The sequence below is a fragment of the Phyllostomus hastatus genome, unplaced genomic scaffold, assembly GCF_019186645.2.
Source record: "Phyllostomus hastatus isolate PE091 unplaced genomic scaffold, TTU_PhHast_1.1 phas_contig_40, whole genome shotgun sequence".
NCBI lineage: Eukaryota > Metazoa > Chordata > Mammalia > Chiroptera > Phyllostomidae > Phyllostomus > Phyllostomus hastatus.
This window is the reverse complement of record NW_025333872.1, coordinates 50,516,606-50,525,000: the sequence shown is the minus strand read 5'-3', so window position 1 is coordinate 50,525,000 and position 8,395 is coordinate 50,516,606. Positions and strand designations below refer to the sequence as shown.

At 39.3% G+C, this 8,395-nt stretch overlaps 1 pseudogene; it reads right to left on the bottom strand.

The window, feature by feature from the left end:
• Nucleotides 1-5,316: 5,316 nt before the first annotated feature.
• On the bottom strand, nt 5,317-7,867 carry LOC123821832 (annotated as a pseudogene).
• Between the last annotated feature and the right edge of the window lie 528 nt (nt 7,868-8,395).

Genomic DNA, 8,395 nt, shown 5'->3' with positions numbered 1-8,395 from the left:
TACACAGGTGTTAATCCATCAACACGCTCTTGAGCATGCTCTTTCTAACAATAGCAAGTGATTCCCAAAGCTGGCTGCTAGTTCAACTAGCATCCAACCACCAACAAAGTTAACTGTAACCCTTATGGACCTAATCCATTACTACTTAGCATCATACTTTAACCACCACCACTTTCAGCCTTAGAGACATAATGGGTTCATTTTTGCTACCTTGAAACATTCTTAAACTTTTTTGTGTGTAAGTTGCCATGTTTGGAAGAAGGATGATGAAAGCCTAGACCAGTGTTCTCAAACTTTAAGGTGTACAGAAATCTCCTGGGGATCATATTGAATTCAGGTTTGGATTTAGTAAGTCTGAAGTGAGGACACAGAGCCCACACTGGCTCCAGGTGCTAATCCAAGACCAGGCATCGAATGCCAGGGGCTTGCTGGTCTCTAGTGAGCCTGTCATGTCTGACATTCTCTCATAATGTCTTTGCTTGTGAAATATACTTTATCCTAGAGTATAAGTTCACAAGTTACTGATTTGTTTTGATAACCTCATAGGATCTTATGATGTCAGTGATCGCGATGTTGAATGAGGAACTAAATTCAACACTTAAACTATTTCCTAAAGCTCCTAAATTCATAAATGTACAATAATAATAACTGTTGGAATTAGGTGCTAAGTCTGTGTGACCATGATTTTATTAGTAAATATTTGTTTAAAAATTTTAGATAGCATCTTCGTTATCATTACCACTTCAGAACTTCACTGGGCCATGTGAAGTGTCCATTGGGGTTAGCTTGTTCATTTTCTTTAGCGTGGATACACATTCTGAAAAAACTTTCAAACATTTGTTTGCAAAATGTTTTATTGATTTCATTTTGATGCTCTTATTTTTTTCAAGATCCCCAGAATTCCGGACATCTTAAATTTTCCTTCACTTTTCCTCCAGTCACGTTTTTCCCATGTACCCCAATACCACCCTACTCAAGTTCCCACAGACAAAACTAGATAGAATTTTGTTATAGAGAACTCTTCTGAAGTCTTTTTATTTAATTCAGTTTAACAGGCAGGTTTCTAAGAAGAACAGAAATACACTCACAGAATTTAAAAGGCTCTATGGTCTCTTGTTTTAGGGATGTTATTTTAGCATCTGCACTCAATTTTAAAATCAACTCAACTACTTTCTATTCTTATGATTTTAAAAATCTTGAACAACATTACACATTTTAGTCTCTTGGTTTCGTTGTACCCAATGCTATGTGATGGTATGAAAGATCTTGTCAAAAATATGTATTTCGTATTTTTCTTTGAAATTAAATGCCATAACAAGCAACCATTTTTTAAAAAAGTGTTTCCAGCCTTGTGCAAAGTATAATATGAAAGGCTGGAGTAGGGCTTATGCAGATAATGCATTCATGATTGAACTATTTGTATGTTAAATATGGTTGCAAGATATAAATTAACTTAAGCTCTTGAAATTTATGGATGAATTCAAAAATGTAAATCTGCTCATAAAAAAAGCTATTTATCTCATTCGTTTGTGTGGTAATTGATGGTTCATAATGAAATAATCTGATGCACAGAGTCCGGCTAAATTAGCTTGCCTGTAATGCACTATCTTGAAGTGACTTCACATTTTCATTAGAGCCTTTCTAATTTCTAAAGCAAAATTAATGCAATTAGTGATCAAATCAATACATATTGATCATGAGTTTCTTCAATATGGCATGAAAATATCAGGTCAAAAAGAAAGGGCTTTTTAAAATCATAGCATAAGAAATTTAAGTTGTGAAATAAACAGCTTTGTGCTGTTTGCAATAGTAGCTGTTATTTATAAGAAAGTGGTAATATGACTTTTACTATTGTTGGGTGAAATTCAATGTACTGTGTATGCCCCCCACCCCTTCTCCTCAACACATCAATACTGTATTCATTGCCCATATGGATTTTTCTCCCCATAAATATCCAAAAGCAATTTTTTTTCCTCATGGTGCAGAATTTCAGATGACTAATTACTCAAAAGTGGCTCTTTCTTTTTACATGCAAATGTAAGCAAGATTTCAGGAAGAAGTACACCACCACCAAGCCCTGACCCAGTAAATGTACCCAAGGTGGGATGGGCTGTGGTTAAATATATGCAGGAAAGAACTTGGAGCCCAGAATACAAAATCAAAACACATTTGTGGAAATTAAGGGACTGTTGCTTTTCTACATACTAATCAGCTTATTTCAGCATGAAATAAAATGATATATTCAAGAAAAAAATAAGACTTAGTCCCAGTAGTTCCTCCTACCCCTACCCAAATGGATTCTGAGATGTGTTCAACTGGTAGGTCTACTCTTGAGATTGTGAGGGGAAACTAGTGATTAGCTGTCTTAATTGCTCAACTTCTTGTTCTAAAAGCCACCAGATTATACAGATCCTGGGGGAAAATTTGAGAAAAGGATAATATTGTTGGGTCAAGTCTGCCTTTGAGATCCTCCAAAGGCTCAGCTGGGGAGGAAAACATGACCCAAAGTAGCGACAGATTGCAGTAGGGCCAGACAGTCTGCTTCCTCTACATCTTGAGGACCTGCTAGGCCTGCGCCACTTTGCCCAGGTCATATTTCAGGGCTGTATTTCCAGAAGTTTTACAGCATGAAAATAAATTCCCCTTTCTGTCTGTGATAAAATTCAATTGCTTTGTATTCAAAAAGGTAATTAATTTGAAGTTTTTCTTACAATTTTCACACCATGTGAACATGAATAAAACTTTTCATGTTAATTTATAAAAGGCAATTATGAAAATGAATGACAATGACAGGTGTACAATTTATTTTGTTTATACATTGGTCCCATTTACTTGGAAGTGATTTCACAGATTCTGGTTGAAGTTCAGACATTTATTTACTGGTATGAAAGTCTTTGGTGCTCTGGTGAGAATACCTGGCAGAATTGATTTAATGTTCTCACCGATGTCACAGTGCTTGAAATTAGAAAGTGTGTTGGTAAAAATAATAGGTTTACATTCACCAAATCATCTTTTAAAATTCTCCTGAGAAAAACAGTGCATATATTTATAGGTATTTGTAGAATACTATTTAGAAGAGCAGTATCCTACGTGTGTTATACTAGTCACTGGTTCTATGTGATGTTTTGACAAAAAAAAAGGATCCATGGATAAATATGCAGCTTGGAAATGCTTTACATATTCTATCATATTTTGGGGAAATTTACAGTGCATATGAGCATAATGAAGGCCCTAAGAAGTTCTGTGATAAAGAAGCCTCTTTAATTGTTTCTCTCAATATTTCCCAAATTAATTTGGCCACCCAGTTTTTTCCCCCTAAAATCTATTAATGTCCCTTTAGATCTGCTTTGGGTTGCCCTTATTTGGATTTGATAAATGGCAGGGAAGTTACAAAATCTGAATTCTGGGGATATGCTGAATGACAACCACCACCTCACATTTGATTTTGGCCAGTAGGAGAGAGCTAGCAAATTCAACTCATGAACATAACTCTCTCCTTATTCCTCAGCCTGAAATATTTCAATCAAATCAGCACTTTAAAAAGGTCACTAAGACTGACAGCTATTTCCAGTATCACCTTATTCCATAATCTCCCACTTCCTGAGAAAAACCTACAATAGCTCTTTAAAAACTTAAATATATAATACATAGTCCTTATAGAGACTATAGATAAGTAAAAGGAAGAAAGTTATCTGCAATCCCTGTAAATAACTTTGTGTATATGTCTGTCTTTTTATGTGAATATAACTAGTTATTACATTGGATTTTGCACATGCTATTTCATTACCTCCTTTTTTTCACTCAGTGATGCGCAGTGAATATGTTTCCATGTCATTTGTCTACAATGTCATTGTCTTTCATTGTATCTCCATGGCATGCCTTTTAAAAGGCACAGACCTGCAATCAGTGAACAGCCATGTGTTTAGGGGTTTCTCTATGTCTTGGAAGGTGTCTGGCAGGGCAGGTTCTACAGACATCACTTCAGTGCTGCAGTGGCTGAGGGGAATCAGGGGATTGGTTTCACCTGGGGCAAATCACCTCTGTGGGGGAAAATCAAGGCCAGAGCAGAAGCTGCAAATGCTGCTCAGGTCTGCAGTCATCCCATCCCCCTTCCCCCAACTCATCTTCCCTGCACACCTTTCCTGGCACTGGGGTATGTGGGCCTCTCTCATAAGTTGCAGGAGACATTTGCCCTGCGAGGTGCAGAAAGTACTGCCCTCCCTTTGCAGTCCTCTAGGAAAGGGTAGCCAGTGTCTCTGCCTATCAGCACCCCTGGGGTGATCTGAGCACCAGTCCAAACCCACTAGGTGGCTAAGGCTGCTCTAGAGATGCCTAATGGCTAATACCATGTCAAAGGGGCCATTGAATCCCCTAACGTGGCCCTGGTGGCTGGTCCAACTCTGGAAACCTGTGTGTTGCTGCTGTGGGCTCCAATCCTGTGTAGCCTTCACAGGAGCTAAGGGCAGGCCTGATTGGAAATGACTTCTTATGGACTTGCTGTGCACAGATGCCAAAGGTTATAAGAATGCTTGTAATAAAACAGGGGCACATATAACTAGATTTTGTAAGGAAATGGAAACCAAACTCATTATATTTTTAAAACAAATAGACCCCAGTCTGAACTAAATACTCCCTCACATACATTTCCCAACTGTTTTTGCATTCCTACCATCCCTATCACCCCATACATAGTATTTGCCTGTTATCGCTCAGACATGTGAGCACCTGAGGATGTGCTGCCCTGTTTTATTTAATTTTTCAATTTTTATAATCAAACAAAGACCCTAGACACTAGTTTTGGAACAGAGAGCTTGGGTTCTAACTTTGGGAAGGGGTTAAAAGCATGGACTTGGAAGTTCAAGTCTCAGTTTGCTGTGATCTTGGGCAGGTCATTCAACCTCTCTGAGTTTGGGTTTCTTCATCTTACAAATTCAGATGATAGTAATACCTGTTATGCAAGGTGATTCTGAGTGATAATGAGTTGGTGTTTATAATGCACAAAATAATGCCTGGCAAATAATAAATATTCTATGGCTATTGATTTAATTTAGTCATGTCAATTGTTCCCAAAACCTGTTTCTTCTTTTAAAAAATTATGCTACCTTTTATTATTTTACAATATATTTCAAAAAATGATGTCACAGTTACCTCAACTGCTCTATAAGACCTTCATAAACAGAGTAACTCCACCTGTAGCCTCTGTGTTTTTTACCACTCAGTGGGACAAAACATCCAATAAAGTGTAAAATGCAGCATACCTGGTCATATCACCTAAAAACTTTTCATGATAACTTATTGCAAATTGCACTAGACAGTTCACCACTGGGGAAAACAGACTCCTCGTTCATTCACATAGTCCTTGCACTGAAAATTGAAGTCACTACTAAAACCACCTAGATAAAAAGTTTCAGCTGTGCTCAGCCAGCTGGCCCCACCCTCTGGGTGGGAGGCGACCTGGGACACTGCGCTTTCCTGCTCTTTTGTGGGGCTCTCATCCTCAGTCAGGCAGTCAGGACACGCTGTTGTCCTTCCACAGCTGTGTCTGAAATGGCACCAGCATCTCTTCTCCACTCTCACTTTTCACCACTTGCTGAGCCTTTATAACCTCGGTTGATGCTATCGTTGATGCCAGAGGCTCTGCTTTCAAATCCTAATAGATTCGCATCTTTGAACAGCCATTTGAAAAGTAAAGCTAAAAATACCTTAATTTTTAACAAAGCCTCTTCACATAAATTTCTCTGAGATGTATCACCAAGACCATCTATATGCAAAACCATTGTTTTGGCATGTTTGTTTGTAGTTTCCCCCACCAAAAAAAAAAAAAAAACCCTGAGCTTTCTTTGGACATGAATTCATCTCATTGAAATGATCACTGTTTGCGATACTGGAAGACTGAAGACTGTCATAGATTTCAGAGACCAGCAGTTTTGTTTCTCCTGGAGTAGTAGTTGCCTGTACAACATCTTTCAAGCTTAACAGCATATCCAGTTCTCCTTTCGTCTTTTCTCTGTGGGCACAGCATTCTGCCAAGTATTGAAGAACAAGCAGAGCCAAGTGGACAACTGGGGTGTTGGGATGGTCCATAAATAAAATAAAGCCCGGCAGACATCCCTGATTCCGGGCAATGGCTCTTCTACCTAATGGATCTGCCACTAGATCCCATAACTGGTTAACTAGTGGTGAGTGTGAGGTTCTTCATTCAAGGTAGAAGAGGAAGAATTAATCTCCTACACCACGCTATGGACAATCTTCTTAAATTTGCAACCATAACTTGCGGCCTCAGAGCTTCTGCATGTGAAAGATTCCTGTGCAGTCTAGCTGGATAGTGCCGGCTCAGGGCCCCTCATAAGGTTGCAGTCGAGGGCACAGTGGGGTTGCTGTCATCTAAAGACTCGAGTAGGAAAGGATCGTTCTCCAAGTTCACTTACTGGATGCTGGCTGTTAGCAGCATTCGGTTTCTCGCAGGTTGACGGACAGAGGGCCTTAGTTCCTTGCTGGCTATTGGCCAAAGGCCTCTCCTAGTTTCTTGCCATGTGGGCCTCTCCATAGTGCAACTCACAATCTAACGCCTGACATCTCCCAGGGTAAGTGAAGGAGACACGAAGACAGAGCTCAAACCCTCTTTTTCTTCATAGGTACAAGTGAGATAAGTATATCTTTCACAGGTATAGTGGAAGTGACCAGCACATGCCTGAAAATGCTACTGGCTCAGTGGGCACTTTCTGGGCCACACTTGTGATCCACTGTGTGTACTCATAAAAGTTCTGGAGGGGCAAACATGAAAGTACACTAAAAACTGCCCTGCAGCAACTTTTGAGGCCTCTTGCTTCTGAGACCTCTTTTCTGCACAGCTATAGTGGCCACAGAGTTGGCTACTGCAATTATACCATCCCAGATCACTATAGTTATTTTTCATGAGGGAGATTGGAATACGTACATATGTACTGAGTACTCGTGTTAAAACAGTAGGGGGTGATCTCAGTCCTGTGCTTCCTCAACCTTTCCTCTCATAAGCCAGGACACTTTGTACTATAGATAAGAAAAGAAATCATAGCTGGGTCTCCAAATTGGAGACAGGAAGGAAGCCCATTTTTAATAGCATTGAAATAGGAGGTGAACCTAAACCAACCATTGCTTATTTATGGCTGTAGTTATTTCTCTCTGGTACATCCCGGAGGGTTGCTTTCGGTTGTTAATTGGAACTTCTAAGCCATTTTTATTTACAAAGTGTTTTACAGTCATTGGTATTGATGACTTATAATTCCCCCATGAGTTAGGTGTCAGGATGAGGCATTGACACGGGCTCAGCTCTCAGGAAGCTGAGACGTGAGGGTGGATAAATCTGCCTGCCCCTCCCACATGGCAGCCATGGGTCCTGGTTTGCTTTGTTTTGGCTTGCCTATTACCTCCCCCATGTGCTCTAATAGCGGCTACGATTGGATTCCTGGACTCAGGGTCTTCTGAGGAGGGACTAAGAGAAACAGTGACACAGAATCCACTTAGCAATTCTTTCCTTCCTTCTGCTCCCCATTAAAACAAATTGTCCTCACAACTCTATGTCTTTCGGCACACTTATTTTGTTTTTTAAGGAAGTAAGACAAATATCTGCCTGTTTATTGTTAAATTTGTAGTGCCAGTCATGACAAGCATAAGGATAGTAACACTTTTGCCAGCAGGGTGCTTATCTGTTTTACTAGTTCAGAAGGACTTGATTGATGTGAAAGACCAAGGTCTCAGTAAAGATAATTTAGCCATTTCCATACAGTTTATGCTTGTGTTAGTTGTATCCTGCAAGGGAGTCCCAGGGGGTGGCTTCGCTGACCTTCCCTCTAAAAGGTAACACATAGGAGATTCCTAAAGGAACCATCGTCTAACAAGACTAATGATGGCTTCCATGCCTATTATCATTCAGAGACATAGAAAGAGGCTTTAGAAATGCAGTACCACATTCCTCCCTTGATGTTCCACATGATCTATTAAGGCGTTATGTGGCAGATAAATTAATCATTAAAAACTTACTGTTAAGTCTTTACAAATAATAACCAGGTGTACCTTGATTATCTTTGATCTCAATATATATTTTTTCTGTCACCAAAGAGATGATACATAGCAGTTTGTTTTACTGACAACTAATCTAACAGAGTCAGAAAAGAAGGCTGTTTTCCTCTAGCATTCTTTCTTTTTTAAGTTAGGACTTTTTTTTTAAGTTAGGACTAAAAAGAAGTTCTTCCCTCAGTAATAGCTCATGACAGCCAGGATCACTTTTTCACATTGCTTTGCTGGGGTGTGAGTATGAAGCATCTTCTCTGTTTATTATCCCAGCTATCCTTGCATTTGATTTATTTATCCCATTTATTGCTACTTAATATTTAAAAGTTCTGATCAAGGAACACGT